The sequence below is a fragment of the Kogia breviceps genome, chromosome 9 (assembly GCF_026419965.1).
Source record: "Kogia breviceps isolate mKogBre1 chromosome 9, mKogBre1 haplotype 1, whole genome shotgun sequence".
Taxonomy (NCBI): domain Eukaryota; kingdom Metazoa; phylum Chordata; class Mammalia; order Artiodactyla; family Physeteridae; genus Kogia; species Kogia breviceps.
In genome coordinates, this window is record NC_081318.1 from 67,035,240 (window position 1) to 67,053,216 (window position 17,977).

General features: G+C 37.0%; 1 protein-coding gene across 11 annotated transcripts in view; it reads right to left on the reverse strand.

The window, feature by feature from the left end:
* The window catches only part of ETV1 (ETS variant transcription factor 1), a 96,353-nt gene that overhangs the window by 46,473 nt on the left and 31,903 nt on the right, over window positions 1–17,977 (reverse strand). The gene's annotated exons all lie outside the window — the stretch shown is intronic.

A 17,977-nucleotide genomic window follows, 5' to 3' on the forward strand; every position in this document is an offset into this window, starting at 1 on the left:
ATTTGCCTAACTACTTACCAGAAGTGTGAAAATACATCATGAGAAATATGTTAAAGTTATTTTTCATATATAATCTACCATAAAACAATTATTCTATATGAAATGATGTTTCTTCCTTTTTCATATGACTTAGTGTCATATGTCATTACTGTTTAATATAATATAAAGACAATATCATAAAATATGAAGAAATATGTGTATTTGGGGTAGAATCATAGCTTTCAAACCAATAAATAAATAAGATTATATATTTTTATTCTTCTATATGAAACTGAACAAATGCATATTAGAGAGCCTCAGAATAATTGAAGTTTTAGTATAACTGGAAAATGAATAAAAAGATAAGGGGAAAATAGACATGAGAATGAATTTTATTTTCATACAATTTGCACAGGTATGAATTATCAAGGATAAACACAAGAAGGACACACTGTGGATAGTTACTTCAAGTCCTATAAAACCTGGGATTAAAACAAAATATTCAGTGTATATACTATAAAGGAAGATCTTACAAGAGAAACTTTGTGGCTTATGATGCCATTCAATCTTGATTATGATACTGCAGCATTATGAACTTGTACTAACTTGAACGTCATATAAATTTTTGTATAAGAAATTGATATCAAGAGCTACCAAGCTCTAGGAAAATAAATGCTATTTGTTTATATAAGCACATAATTTTGACAAAAGTGTTCAGTGGTACTCAAGAGACATCTGAAACACTGTAGAAAACAAATGTGCCACAGAAGTAAACAAATTTCATCTAAATTAGTTGTCTAAGGAAAACTTAATAAATAATAATACGATTATTTCGCTGATGGTCTATTTCAAAGTATTTTTTTCTAATTTAATGTGTGTTTAATATACCTACTCAAAGTAGAGAGTTAGAGGAATAGAAACAAAGGGGAAATTACATGTCTCTTCATGTGCAAAGGGTACATATGTTCATTAACTTTACCAAGTCAGAAATTACAATTTATAAAACGTCAAGATAGAAGAGGCTTAAGAACCTCAAGAATCAATTGTAACATGGGGACTTGTTTGGATTCTGACTTGAACAAACCAACTGAAAGAGACACCTTTGCAACAAATAAGATATTTCAATGTGGACTAGGTATTAGATGTTTAAGATATTATTGTTAATTTTGTTGGATGTGATAATGAAATGGCAGTTGTACCAAAAAGAAAGGTTTAAAGCTAAAGCTTCATAAAATATTTACAGATAAAAATAAGCTCTGGGATTTTCTTTAAAATACTCTAGAAAAAAATGTATGAGGGAAGAATCAAATAGAAAAATGTTGATAAATGTTAAAAGCTGACTGATGGATAGGTGGGAGTTCACTACATTATTTTCTTTACTTTTACCTGAATTTGCAAGATGAAATGTTTTTAAAATGTGGGAAAAAAATCACAAAAGATTTAAAGTAGTATAAGAAACTTCTCTCCCTCTGTGTGTGTGTGTGCTACTTCTTAGAATGACAAATATTGTATGATGCAATCTTGTAATATCTTAACCATGCATTTGTTGCTTTCTTAACAAATAGTTTTCCACTGTGTATTACTTACTTGAACATATACAACAGAATGTGTATACCCTAGTTCAGCACTTTAGATTAAGTAGTAGGTTTCATATTTTCCTAAGAAAAAGCAGTAGCAACATCAAAGGAACTCACTTTGCCATTCAACTAAGTAACAAATCATTATACCTGAGAGATGAGATCGAAATTATATGAATGAAAATGGATAAGAACTTAAAAGCTAATAAATTGCCAGTATGATGCAAAGTTTATCATATTTATCAAAATATCAAACATACCAGAGACTGCCATATTCAACATTACTATATTTTAAAAGTCTTTGGGACCATAGAGTAGGAAAAGATTAGTAAACAGGATGCAAAAGTCATTAAACATAAAAGGAAATAATCTATGAATTAGGTTTCATTGAAATTAAGAACTTCTGTTCATCAAGACACTAAACTACAGACACCAAGAGAATACTTGCTACAGAAAGATCTGATAAAGAAATCATATTCAACATAATAAGAATTGCTACAAATTAATAAGAGAAAACAAGAGACCCAATTAAAAACGGGCAAAAGACTCAAACGGGCAGTTCATAAAAGAAGATATCCAAATGACAAAACAAACAAATGAGCAACAAAGCAAGCATATATGAAAAAGTATTCAGCATCTTTACTCATCAGGAAACTGCAAATAAAATCACATGAGGTTTTCACTATACACCCACTAGAAAGGCTAAACTGAAAAAGACTGGCATTACCAAGATATGAAGAAGACCTAAAGCAATAAGAACTGCTTATATATGCTGCTAAGAGTATAAACTGACAAAAACACTTTGGAAAACTTTTTGAAGTATCTACCAAGTCTCCATATAAATCTCCCCTATGATCCAGTAACTATACTCTTAGGTAGATATCAAAGAGAAAGGATTGACTATGTTTACCAAAGTACATGTTCATAGCAGCTTTATTCATAATACCAAAAACTGGAAAAATTCCAATGCTCATTAGCAGAAAAATGGATAAGTAAGTTGTGGCTTATTCATACAATGGAATATTCCACAAGAATTAACAAGGAACACATTGATGACACATGCAGAAACGTGGATGGTCTCACAGATGGTAAGTTGAGTAAAAGAAGACAAACACAAAAGAGTATACAAAGAGTACACAGTATATAAATTTCAAGTACAGACCAAACTAATGGATAGTGCAAGAATCTCCTTCTGTTGGTGGATGGGAGTGTTAAGGACTGAGAAAGGGCACTAGTAACCTACTACAGAGCTGTAAATATTTTATATCTTGCTCTTGGTGGTGTATATATGAGTATATACCTATGTAAAATTCATCAAGTTATACACTTAAGATTTTTGCATTGTAATGAATGTGTATCTCCATAAAAAGATTTAAAATTATGAGAAGCATCAAGCAATGCTATACAAATTAGGGTGTTTGAAAATGTGTGGTGGCCTCCTCTTCCAGCAGAGACATCTGATAATGTGCTTAAACTTCGCATAATAAATAATTCCAGATGACTCACGGGAGGCATGACAAGTCTGGGGTACCATTGGGAATGGTTGCTAGCAGGACAGTAGCGTCCTATCAAAATGTCTATTGATATCCACCTAGAAGCAAAAGGCATGACCCATCCTTGTAGATACACCATCTGGAGCTCTAGTGCTTTCCAACTGGCCCCATGAGTTTCCCGAAGTGACTTTAGAAGATAGAACATAAGGATTCCCAAAGTGCTATCAGAGGCAAGTAGATCCCTAAACAGGGGACCCCCAAATTTGGCCAATTATCAGATTACCAAGGGAAATTTTGAAAAAAAAACAAACAGGTATTCCCATACTCCATATGTTACAGGTTCAGTTGTGTCCCCTCAAAATTTTATCGTGAAGTCCTAACCCCACCTCAGAATGGGACCGTATTTGGAAAATTAGCTAAGATGGGGTCATTAGGGTGGGATCTAGTCTAGTATTACTAGTGTCCTTGTACAAAAGGGGAATTAGGACACTGAGACACACAGAATGCCATGTGAAGATTAAGGCAGAGATTAGAATGGGGCTTCTACAAGCCAAGAATCACCAAAAATTACCTGCAAACCATCACAGTCTAGGGGAGAGGCATAAAATAGATTCTCTCTCACAACCCTCAGAACCCTGCCAACACTTTCATCTCAGACTTTTAGCCTCCAGCTGTGAGACAATAAATTTCCATTTTTTAAGCCATCCAGTTTGTGGTACCTTGTTATGGCAGCCCTAGCAAACTCATACCCTGTTCCCAGAAACTGATTCACTAAAGCTGGTATATAGATCAGGATTCTGTATCTTATAAAATTTTCTAGGTGACTCTCATAACCGGGCAAATTTCAAATCCACTATGATGCTTGGCAACACCTGGGTCCAGTGTGTGCTGCACTGAAACAGGTCCAGTACTTGAAAAGACGTTTTAAAAAAAACTAACAATGTCTGCTTTTTTGTTAGATGCCAACACTCAAGGATTCTCACAGGTTCTCCAAGAAGCTTAGGGCTCCCCTACTCTCTCCGTGTGTGGGCCTCTTAATCACTGTGTGCCCTTGGAATCATGACTTTTTTTTTTCTAATCGTAAGCCAAATGCTAGGATTTTTTTTTTTAATTGCTGTGTTAAGGGGAAAAAAGAAGCCAACCTAAGATCGTCAACTTTTTGCACAAGAACCAGAGTTACTTTATTTTCCTCATTTTCACTTTTCTGCTTCCTCCAGATTTTAGATAACAAAAATGACTTCTGCTATTTATTATTCTTCAGTAAGGGTAGTACAGAGACTCCCACCAGAGAGGGCAGAGCTGAGACTGTGTTGGGTATTTCATCACAGGGCTGAGAGCCTGAGCGTCTGTGAACAGGCAGTTTTCCAGCTCACTGGCACAGTCACAAGTGGAAGCAGCACATTCATTTTGTGCAATTTGCTTTACCTTCCCACATGGAGTTGGTGCATGTAAAAGGCTGTTAAGTACTAAATTATTCCTTATCAAATCACCATCATCTGGAGTCATGATCAACACTAATTAAATTACTTTCGCTGAACATGGCTCCAGCCTGCTGCCGAGGCTGCTTAGGTACATTTCATCTCGCTTACTGTACTGTCCTGGCTGGCTCTGGAACCAGGGCTACAGGCATCCACATTGTTTGTAGTTTTAATTAAAGTGAATCTTTCCTTCTTCAAGTGTATCAAATCAAGTGAGTTAACTCCTTCATTTCATTTACAAAGAAGTGATGGCTCCCAATGATATTATGTTATATCCTTATCCCTGACTTCAGACAGTTCAGATCATTTATCTATGAAATCTGCTGTCTTCCTCAAACACATTTCCATGCAAACTTTTATGACCTGCAACTCCTCTGGACAATCAGATTTTTAGCAGGAGAAGCCAAGAGAACTCTCAAGAGATGCATCTTGCATTTTTTTCTTTGATGAAGGCTTGACCTTTAAAACCACATCTTAAGGCTGACTTACAATGACTGAGTTCCTCTAATGATTAAATGTAAGTGCTCCAAAGTACCAGGACTTTAAAAAACGCACTTCCAAAATAAACTTAACCACTTCTTAATTCACACAGTTTACTTGGGGTTATGGTATTCATCGTAAAGTATTTGTTAGATTAGTGATTGTTTTCATTTTAGAACTATGAACTATGAGGCATCATCTTGGCTTCCATTTTTTTCTGATCACTTTTTTTTTTTTGCGGTACGCGGGCCTCTCACTGTTGTGGCCTCTCCCGTTGCGGAGCACGGGCTCCGGATGCGCAGGCTCAGCGGCCATGGCTCACGGGCCTAGCCGCTCCGCGGCATGTGGGATCTTCCCGGACCGGGGCACGAACCCACATTCCCTGCATCGGCAGGCGGACTCTCAACCACTGCGCCTCCAGGGAAGCCCCAAATATATTTTTGAATAAGCACACTTAAGATCTCCTTCACGCATGAGCACCACTACAACATTATATCAGATGTTTCTTTATCCATTTACTTCTTCATTAATTCATTCATTTACTACAGCCCAGATATTATGCCAGTTGCTAAGGGGCAGGGAATGTGGAGCTATAGAAGAAGCTGAACAGTAAGGCACAGTCCTAACCATCAAGAGCTCACAGAAGTCCAATCAGAGCTTTATTTAGTTGTTTTTTAAAGAAAAGTTCTAATAAATACATTAGCCAGTCTTCTTTAAGTTGGATCAATTCATGTCTATGCTATGCATACTTCTGTATACATGACCTTAATAATATATTCTCGCACTTGGATCTAAATGAAAACGCTTAGAGCATTCATGCTTGCTTTTAGGCATTCTGCCTTCTTTCAATTTATTGCTGTGGCCAAAGGTATTTAAAAATTCACACCACTCATATTCCACTGAAGGAAAAACATTGCTATCCAACATCTAAAGCTTCCCCTTGATTCTGATAACCAAAATGTCACAAGTGATGGGTCCCCTTCTCTATGTGGACAGTGAACGTAAATACACTGATAAATTGTCTTAGCTCTGACCTTTCACTCTGCTTTCCTCCCAACTCTTATCCTAAGAGTGAAAAAGAGCAGTAATTTCTGTGAATACAAAACAATTACCCTGGAAAGAGAAGCACCCCAGAGTTTTAACTACTTCTTATGTAAACAAAACTATGTCTTTGAATCACATCTGTAGTTTTTGAATCAATAGTAGCTGGGAATTTAGAGCCTTGATGATAGTCTCCTGAGTTTGATGTTGTGATTTCTGGTCTGCTCAAAAAGTCTGTTTTAGAATAGTCTACTGTACAGTATTCTAGAACAGGGGTTAGAAATTGCAGCCCATGGGTCAAATCCAGCTTCCCACCTGTTCTGGTAAATAAAGTTTTATTGGAACACCATTCTACCCATTCATTTAGGTAGAGTCTAGGACTACTTTGAGTAACAATGGGATATTTGTGACAGAAACACTTTGACCCACAAAGCCTAAAATATTTACTATCTGGCCCTTCACAGAAAAAAATGTCTGCTGATCCCTAGTCTAGATTATGGTCTGCAATGAGAAAGGAGAAAGATCTGGCACAGTGACCCCTGCTAGTGATAGGGAACAGCTAAATTAGTTAACAACGGATATTTAATTTTGCTTCACTAACCCTGTGTTTACTCTGACATTCAGGATCAAGCATACAGCCCTGTGTAGCCAATTTAAAGGGATATACACAAAAAAGATGGTGAAAAAAATGACATGATATTGAGGCTCTAAAACACTAGAAATTTATGTGTTTTGAGGTATCTCAGGGCATTTACTTAGACCATGGTTATGTACAATGCAGACAGTTTTTTACACTTGTCTATAAAATATAGCTGAGGAAGTCAAAACAAATCATTCTGTGGACACAAAAGTGTTTGTAAAATAATTTCACTTGGCTATAGCAGCAAATTTTTTAAAAACTCTGTAAAAAGGGGGAAAAGTAAATGGTATGCATAAATTAGGTTATTTAAGACTAGATACAAGCATGGCATGAAAAATGCATGTAGCCTTTTATACAAATATATATAGTTGGGAATACACTCACTAGATGAAAAGCATTCACTTTAAGTTAACATCACTTCAATTTCAGGTGATAAATGGGTAGCAATGACCTCAATTAGTACCGGGTTAAATTCCAGAAGCAAAGGGGAAGGCTTGTGTACAAATAAAGACAACAGTGTCATATGCTCTGTAAATCCATCTTCCAAGTCTTACAGAAAATCGGCAGGCACTTCTGCTGCATCTGAGCCTCTCAAAGATTCTTTTCCAGTACATTTACTTCTTCCAAGCCCTCCCCACCCCCACTGTGTACACATACCACTCACACATACACACATCGACATCCATTACTAAAGGGCCTAATCTCAGCTATCAGCAGAGTGCCTTTATGGGGCCATTAAACCATTTCTCTTGTTTACAGTGCCCGAAGAAAGATGTGAATTATGTCTGTGACAAAACAAGCGATAACATTTCTAAACTGCTATCAAAATGCAAACTGAAACACATTTAAAGACAGAGACCTTGATTCCACTTTCCATGATTTTCCATTATTTGCAGCATCTGGAAAACCTATAATATTTCCGAGACAAAAATTTAGACCACTGCACAGCAAGTTGATATGTATTTTTTTCTGAAAGAATATTCTATGAGTAAAGCAGTTATCAAAAAGATAATACAATGTTTTTTAAAGGAATATTATCAGTGGGGATAGATCCCATACCTAGTGGGTCCTTTGATGTTATTTTGACACACATAGAATGCTGCTCTGCAGTAATCACAAAGGTAAAGTAAGGGAGACTCTCATCTCTTGTTATCAATCTCAGAATTTTTAAATTGAAAACATTAGATACGATCAAGTTTTAGCGATGGAGCCGGTGTTTGTACTCAGAAACCTCTGTGCTAAAGGAATCATAAGTGGATGCCCTATGGGTAAAAATATAAACAAGAGGAGCTACTTTAATTGGAGGAAGGCAAACAGTCATCAAACTGCCCCTGCATTGCTCCCAGAAGTAAATGCTCAGCACATGCAAGGAACTTCCTGGGCAGTCTGGAAACCAGAATTGAATCTCAGAGAATCCACACGTTTCTCAGAAGGGCATATCAAACTCTTTGTCCTAATACCAAACTCGTCCTATCAGTAACAGGGACTGCATGCTCCACTGCAGAGATTCCTGAATGGTCCTGCCAGGGGTGTACCTACCCGAACAAAAGAGGGGATGGAGCTTGAAAAAGTCCCGGAGGTCATCCTGCATCTCACAGCCCCATCCAGAATCTGGTGTGGTGTCTATAGACGTGGAAAACAGTGCTGAGGACAGAGCCAAAATCAGAAGCCAGGAATCCTCACAATCTACAGAGTGAAGCCTCACGCAAGACTGTTATTTCTTAAAAGTACACTTCATAATTCAACTTTCTCTACATCGCAGCCTACCATTATGCCATCTTAATAGACAGAATAGAATGGACAAGTATTCTGGATTTGGAACCCTCCCCTCTTCAAAAGCTAGTGGTGATAGCGAGATGCAACCAACTCTGACTCATCTGAAGGTCACTTATCTACCAGTCCTGATGGTCTAAACCAGAGGTTGCCAATGTTTCTGTTTGATTCACATAGTGGCTTCATATAATTTCAATTAGTTCTGATCATTTAAAAATCAGCTTAAAAATCTTATTCTGCTTTAAAAATCCAAAATTCTGGCTTCTCTAGAAAAAAACACAATATCCAGCAACACTGAATCCACTTTCCAGCCTGAAAAAATAGGACAGCAGTTGACTGAGCCCTATATCAGATTCCCCTTTGGCCACAACCCGTGTTTTCCTATTTGTGACAGTTCCCACCATCGTTACCACTCCACACCCCATTCTCTCTGGCACTAAATTCACTTCCCTCATTTCTATCCTTGGCATGAGAGTTTTCTACACCTCATCAAACACATAGCTAAGAAATCATTAGTCAGTTTGTTTCCACATGTGGATGTGCACGTGCCCAGACACACACACACACACACACACACACACACACACACACACATTACCTCTAATCAGCAAAAATGACTATTACAAAACTGGCTTAGGTACTCAAGTACTTGTTCTCAAGCAATAGAGCAGAGCAGTGAAGGTAACAAGTACATAAATCTGCCTGGTTTCAAATTTTGCCACTGTTACTTACCAGTTGTAAGACTGGGCAAGCCTCTGTGCCCTTCACTTTCCTCTTCCATAAAATGAGCATGATAATAGCACTTGCCTTGTGGAGTTGCATTAAGATTAAATGGGACGCTACGTGTAAAGTACGTAAGTGCTCAATAATATTAGCTATTGGCATTGTTATGATTCAAACCCAGAATATTTACACATGACAGCTAAAAGAGAACACATAGATCACCCAGAAATATCACAGCAGTGGCTAAGAGCGTGGAGATGAAATTTGGCTTTGCTACTTACTAGCTTAAGGACTTCTGGTCAACTAGGTAGCTGCTACAGGATTCGGTTTCTCCCTGAGTAATATGGGGCTTATCATAGACCTTCCTCATGGGGTTTGTGTGAGAATTAAATGAGGTAATGAACAGGAGAACTTTGAATAGTACCTGGCACGTGGTAAGAACTCAGGAAACGTTAGTTATTACCATTATTACTCCAAGCACTTCCTTTCACAGAAGATAAACTGAAACTCAAGAAAGTAAAGTGACCAATGATAGGAATGGGATTTCAACCATCAGACTGTTACCATACTACGTTTTCTATTTCATCCTGTTTCCAATTTCACATGGAAACTTCACACATACTACACATACTACTTCACAGTAGTATGTCAAGTCAACTACTCACTAAGAACAAAAACTGTACACATGGAGAAGAATCTATAAGGAAGGTACCTTGACAAAAGGAAAAAGCAAACAGTGTGGGCTGGCAGAATGAGCATTGGATAAGGAGTCAAGTAATCTGTGCCTAGTTCCTACCCCACTGCTAACTAGCTGCGTGACCTCAGGCATAGCGTGCCACCTCTCTGGGCTTCTGTTCCTCATCTCCAAAACGAAAGCATCAGACTAAGCAATCTTGTAGTTCTAAAATGTAACTCTGGGTGTAAGTACCTGCTTAATGATGTCAAAGAAAAATGTAAAAATCTGATGCAAGAATTCAGAGGGCATAACATTCTGAGGCCACACAGCTCTAAGCACCTCAATAATCCCTGAGGGCATTACTGCATTTTAGCAAATGGTGGTCACTGAAATTCATACTGAGACTTAATCACCAAGAAAAGGCAAAATTGGGTGTAATCTACTATATTCAAGAAAGGAGGGTGCATAACGCACATTACAAAGGTGTACGTATGGTTAACATTTTAAAACACGTGATGCTTTAAAAGGCATTTCATGGACCACCTTCTTTCCAGCTGAAGATGAAAAGTAATGTTATTATGTTGATAAAATAAAAAGCAGAATCAAAAGACAAAAAGTTATATTCCTAGTTTAAAAGCATCACAAGCACCATTAATTTAAAAATAGAGACACCTCAGACAGTGTTGATTCATTCCTCTAAATTTTAAAGCCTAATCCTACTATAATAGTACTTCAGCAGTAGTGGTGCTAAATGATCCTCACCTTCACAATTTAACTGCCAGGAGAAAGTGCCCTGGTGGGAAACTGGTTCTTCCATCTGGAAAAGGGTAAGAACAGGGAAAAGAAGACCTAATGTAAAAACAATCCAAATCTAATCAGTTTTGCATTCAGTACTGGCTTCAAATCAGATCTTCCTTCCCCTACTGGTCCAGTAGATGGAAAGCAGCACGACACTATTTTTTTGGAAAGGGATTCTGTACAGCGAGCCCAAACAGAGAGTACTTCATATCCAGCTGGCAGGAATCAAACCTGAACAAGCTGCAGCTATTTGAAAAACAGATCTAATAAACTGAAATGAAGTTCTGAATCAAGATGCCCACCCAAACCCACACCCACTGCCCTACTTCATCAATTACCTACTAACGACCTTTATAAATAATACAGAAGATATCTCTTCTGCAGAAATTGTTCCATTGTGCTTTGATATGGATACTCGTTAAGACCTATACAGTTACACAAATTAATATTACTTCTCCACCTTGTAATTCTGTAATTTCTTTCAAATAATGGACAATACTGTCTTGGAAAAGGCTGACCAGTATCGATTATTATTCCTAGCTGACTTGGAAGATGCCAACACTACCTGGTATTTCTCAGTCTAGCATGAAGAAGTTCTGAATAAGGCCATGACAGATGGGCCCTGCAGAATACCCAGACACCAAGAGTGCTCTGTTCTCAATACTGTGCGACCATGAAAACAGGTCCTTTCCATAGGAAGGACATGTAAAAGGTGGGCTTCTTCTATCCTGCACTCCCCTGCCTCGTCCAGCTCTCCGGAACAAACCTCAGAGTACCACCCTCTGCAAACTATCTGTATAGATCTCTAACAAGTGGTTCAGATAAAAGGTGGTAAATATATTCTTTGAAATCTATTGATTAAAAAAAAAAAGTAGACAACAAACAGTAGAGAAGAACCAAGGCAGAGAGTAGCATCTAAAGATATTTTTACTTAGAAGTAGCAAACGATAAATGTAATCTGTAATTTTCCTTTTTTATTAAATCACAAATACAGAAACTCCAACCTAAAATTTTACATTAATTACTCTATAGACCATAGTAACATAAAAAACAAAATTAAGATGGTATTTCATTGCCAAAGAAGACTGCCAATTACTAACATGCCTGTCATCGCTTTGGAATAATAATTAGTAAAAAGACCAGCAGTTTTCTATGATTTGTAAGTCTTACTCACTAAGAACAAGTAGTCAAACAAATAAGTTTTTAAGAAATAAAGTATAACCACTTTCTCCAGTATTATTTTCAAAGCAATGAAATAAGTAATTAGTGATGCAAAGACCTGCTTAAATGAATTTGGTGGTCTTCAGAACTAGAGCAGTATCATTCTAAATTTAGAATTCATCACACATGTAATGGCTTGAACTAGAAAAGTCTTTAAATAAGCCCAGAGGTAAGAGAAATGGTACATGGGCAACAGAGTGAATACCAAGACAACTGAAATTCCAAACGTATATGTCACACTCCCAAGTCTAACAAAATTCTATTATAGCACCATTTCTTCAATGTTTGGGCTTTACTTCTTTTAATATTCACCTCTTGAAAAGAATCTTGCAATTCTGATTTGGTGACCCAGTATTGCCTGAAAGATTCTATTTTCTTTCAAATTAGTGAATCCTCACTTCCGATTCATAATTTCAACATACTTTTTCCTCCAGGCTGTATGTGAAAGAGCCTGTAATTTGCATGGTCTTAAATTGACTACTTTAGTACCAAAATGATACACCGGGTAAGTAGGATACAACACTCAAATGGCTGAAGTACACCTGCAGTATTCTGATGTCACTCTCCTGAAGACATGATTGAGAACAATTCAGACATTATTAGCCACTTGGCTCCTTGTTCAAAAAGCCACCGTCAGTAGACAAAGATGAAAATATGTTGTGAATACCAGAGCTAGAAAAGTTTACCCCCAAAAGAAAGGCAGCTGGCTAGAGCCAAAAAAAGTACCTTTCAGTAAATGCCAATAAAACTTTACAGGCTGCCAAAATAACGGAGTAATTACAAAGGAAACTTTGTAATTTTCCTGACAATAAACACCTTCTTAAAAAAGAAATTATCTGTCACTTGGCCTCAACTGTTACAGATGTTACTACTAATGAGGATAAATCCCACAAACACATCTTACTTAAACCAACTACTAATTTGGTACAAAACTTTTAGAATTTCCTCCCCAAAATAAATTTGGGGATTTTCTTTAAATATGCCCTGTAATATTTAATTCAATGTACACTAGAGCATTTTCCATGAGAAATTACCATTCTTACAGAAAAGCTTTTATCCAAACTATTTTGCCCATCTTGAAAAATGGTTATTTAACTGTACCAGATTAAGAACTCTCTCCAAGAAAAGGGACATTCATGAAATATACAAGTAAATACTATGATTTGGGAGCCAAATTTTTAACCCCAAAATAGCCTTTATGAAGAAAAAAAAGTTTCATTATTATGTAGAAACATTTAGAAAAGTACACGGTATTTTTCATACAGCAGATAATATTGCTGACCAAACTTCCTTATGAAAATCCGTAAGATTTTCTTAAAAAATGAACTCATAGCTAAGTAGAGTGTTTGCTTCCTAAACTGTGACAATACCATCAGCACCTCCAGATGCCAATCAAGCCCTTTTATCATTTCTTAACAATAAATATTAACTTAAAAAATCTATAGCATGAGTGATATCAGAATAACTATAAAAAGTCTCTACTGACACAGGCCCAGCCTTCATAAATAAAATAAACAAGCCGAAGGATGATAAAGAAAACCAACCAAGAGAACTTTGGATAGGCTTAACTATGGCCATGAAATAAACAGTCAAGAGATACCACATAAGATACAGTATATAAGGAGCTGATTTTACTTTGCAAATGTTTCAGAAAGCAAATGTAAACAATCAGTGTATACACAGATCGCATTTCCACAGCTAAAGGATATAATTCCAAGAAAATTGTTATTGGGATGAAGAGTTTCAGAATTACACTAGCATTTTGTAAGTGGTTTCTGTGATTTCTTAACATACTTATTTTATATATATATATTTTTTGCGGTACGAGGGCCTCTCACTGTTGTGGCCTCTCCCGTTGCGGAGCACAGGCTCCGGACGCGCAGGCTCAGTGGCCATGGCTCACGGGCCCAGCCGCTCAGCAGCATGTGGGATCTTCCCGGACTGGGGCACAAACCCGTGTCCCCTGCATCGGCAGGCGGACTCTCGACCACTGCGCCACCAGGGAAGCCCTTAACATACTTATTTTTAATAGATTGCTTCCAGGGCTTCCCTGGTGGCGCAGTGGTCGAGAATCTGCCTGTCAGTGCAGGGGACACAGGCTCGAGCCCCGGTCTGGGAAGATCCCACATGCCACGGAGCAACTAAGCCCATGCACCACAACTACTGAGACTGTGGCTCTAGAGCCCGCAAGCCACGACTTCTGAGCCCACGTGCCACAACTACTGAAGCCCAAGTGCCTAGAGCCCTTGTTCCGCAACAAGAGAAGCCACCACAGTGAGTAACCCGCTCGCTAGCTGGCTCGCTGCAACTAGAGAAAGTCTAAGCACAGCAACAAAGACCGAACGCAGCCAAAAATAAATAAATTTATTTTAAAAAAATAGATTGCTTCTTTTGAATATGTTTTTTAACGTATTATATTATAGATTAATTAATTTTTTTCTACAGGAAGACATCTCTAATTTTTAATTGGTGTAACAGTTGGGAGTTATGAATCACAAATGAACCAAGTCAGTTTATGGTATTACATGAAGAGTTTAAGAGACAACTCTTGTCCACTTTCACAATCATCACAATGAACAGTTATTGAGAAAGACTTTAACCATGGATATACAACTTTTTAAATATGATTTTTATACCCTGCAGCCTAATTTATCTCAAGACATATTTATATAAATTTACAATTATATGTGACTTACTTGCTATGATCTAGGGATATATAATCATGAGAATAGCTAAAAATATGAAATCAAGTATTATACAACTATTCATTAATTACACACACTGATAACCTTAGAAATTTCCTTAATTTTCACCCTATTCACAGTATTCCAGAAGGGCTTCTTAAATGTGTAGAAAATTATTCCAAAATTTTTATTACACTTCATAGAGTTGTTGATGTAACTTCGCAGCTGCTAGTTCAAAGGAAGTCTGTTCCTTTTTTCCCCTACTCTAGAGTCTTCCTATTGCACGATCCCACAAGTGCATCCTTGAGGTTACATTACAGGGGAAAACGCCATGTAATAAGATCATTCTGCTTGGTCCTTCAGGAACCAGCCCTGTCAGATAAGAACCAAGACTTCTCACCAGTTACTAAATTTGGCTCCAGAGCAATAGTGTCATGGCAACTTTCCAAAGTACATTTTTTACTTTGACTTGCTACTTGCAAATAAGGGGAAATTAGATTACCACATTAAACATAAAATGTAGAGCATAACTAGGTAGCAGTATTGTACAGGTATTATTGGAAATAGAAAAATCACAGCATGGAGGCACTAATATTTGTATATTACAAAGCTTTTTACTTCTACTTTGGACAAAGCGTTTTATGGTAACATCAAGAAGCATATCAAATCATACTAATCCTTGCGCAATGCAAGTCTTCATGTTATCCATAATATATAGATACACTAACTGGGAAATAAATTCTGCATTGGATTGCATTTTCACATAAATTTCACTTTACTAATAATCCTTGTGGATTTTAAAAATTAAAGATGTAAGGTATATATAAATGGATCTCCATGCTCAAATGAGGTGGTATATCCGAACAATCAATGTATTCTCATGTTTAACTGCTTTCTTTTAAAACTGTCAAAACTATATTCACTGCTGTGTCAAGCTAAAGCACCTATTTAAAATTTGCCTCTTGAGACACTTAGATGTTAACAGCAAGCCCATGTGAATCAACGGATATTATAATGTCTACTGTAGATCACAAATTATACAGGAATAATCATTTTTCTACAACTTAGGGATCAAAGAGGATGACAATGAAAACAAACTGTTTTTTCAAGCCACTTAATGTTTTACTGATGTAACATAATGTAGGAAAATCATGAGTAGAATGGACTTTTTTATATTTCTTTTTTATGTTGTATTCTGAAATATAATCTCATTCTTTAGAACAGAGAGCTCTACCAATGCATCTGCTATAACTGCAGGTGTAAAGTCAGTATTAAGTGTGTCAAATACTGTAGCCAGCTGATACGTTCGGCAGCTTATATTAGCACTTAAACCACACAAAGAAGATTTATACAGACCTCCTTTGTAATTGACATTTCCAAGAAACTAGAAAAATAGGAAGATGAAAGAGGACTCGGCTCTCCTTCTGTGTGTGCAAATAGAAAAGATGAACTTTGGAGAAACACATGGATACCACCCACAAAACAAGTGTATGATCACAAACAAAACAGACCTGGTTTGCATTCTCTCCCTCGCTCCTCTGAAGTTAATAGAAGCTTTGTAAATTGAGGGTGTGCATAGGGATAAATATTAAGTCAGATTAAGCTTGATTCCCCTCTCCCTTTACAATTGCATGCATATAAATTCTTAGCCACTGCACATTTCTTCAATTTACCACATTAGATTCCACCGACATAATTATAACATTTCTGATCCAGGTGCATTACTTAGTAGGTATCTCTTTTAAATACGGTTAACTACAGTGTGCTTATATGCTGAAATATATGTACAAAAAAAATATATATTATGTGCCTTTGCTTTTTTCTCTCCACTTTCTCTTCCTCAATAACACGACATCTGATCTCATGCTTAGAAATTTCCAGGCTGGCCTGTCTGTCCTTAGGAATAAATCCCAAATGTACCTGATTGAGTTTTGCTGACTCACAAATGTTGACTGTGACCTATCAAACTTCACCTTCCCACTATCCAATGCACACCTAATCTCCAAATACTGCTGCCTTTCTCCCCAAAGGACAGAAAATGCTCAGGCCTTCTTCAGAGAAATTAACACCTGGCCTTCATCTCACCTAATGGGCCCTCCCATCATGACTGGGGAAATCACACAAATCATGAAGAGCCTGTTGAGGTGGCAGATGCACAGAAGTATTGGAAATTAGGCGCTAGGAAGGATTAAGTGCCTAACTTCTTGGGCACTAACTACTAGTCACCTTGAGCAAATTGTTTTCCCCCACCAACCCTAGTTTTGGCACAAAACTCTATCTGGAACAGCACAGGATAGCGGTTATGGGTGTAAACTCTAGAGTCAGATCTGCAACTTGGTCGCTGTGTGATCAGAAACAATCCACTTAACCACTCTGTGCCTCAATCTTCCCAACTGAAAAAAAGGAACGAACAGTTTGCAGTACACAAGGTTGTTGTAAAGATTGGATGATGCATGAAGATATATATAAAGTGCTCAGAAAAGTACCCAGCACACAGGGAGCACTAAGCAAGTATTCACTACTACTGCCCATGAAGGGTGGATAATCTCTAGGTTCATTTCATTTCATGGATCATTTCATTCCATGAATCTGGGTTTCTAGTTCCAGGTCATGTTTCATTTGCCTCATGAAGACATTCTCAACTACTCCAATTTACATTAATCTCTTAAAAAAGCTATAGAACTTATGTAACATTTATTTAATTTGTTAGTTGTATAGGACTTTTATTAATTTTATAATAGTAATGGTGTCAATAATTATGAACGCCCTGATTAGTTGTATGCTTGTTCCCTTGTTCCACATCTATAGCATCCTTACCATTGAAAGCCTTTTTGTTAGCTGAGGAAATGGAAGTATTGGGAGCTTAAGTGACTTACCAAGATCACTGAACTAGAAAGTAGTAGATCAAGGCATGAGCCTAACTAGTAGGACCCCAGAACCTGTACTGGTAGCTGCTATGTTAACTCCTCATTCTACTGTATCTTAACTAGCCCAGGCATATTTCACCCTCTTCTTCCAAACTTCCCACTATGTTTTTTGAATTCAAGGATGATGGTTTTGGTTTTTAACATATTTTTATGCACAAGAACTGTATTCCATGTAAATAAAGACTTAAATATTTGTCTATCTTTATCTTGGCACTACATCTATGCAAATAATTCACACAATTTCTAAAATGGAATGACTCTTAACCATGGTTTAAAAATGGCTGGGTCTCAGAATTCTAAATTGTTGATATACTTTTTTTCCTCCACTAGAAATACACTGAGGGAAAAAGATATTCCATGCAAATGGAAATCAAAAGAAAGCTGGAGTAGCAATACTCATATCAGATAAAATAGACTTTAAAATAAAGAATGTTACAAGAGACAAGGAAGGACACTACATAATGATCAAGGGATCAATCCAAGAAGA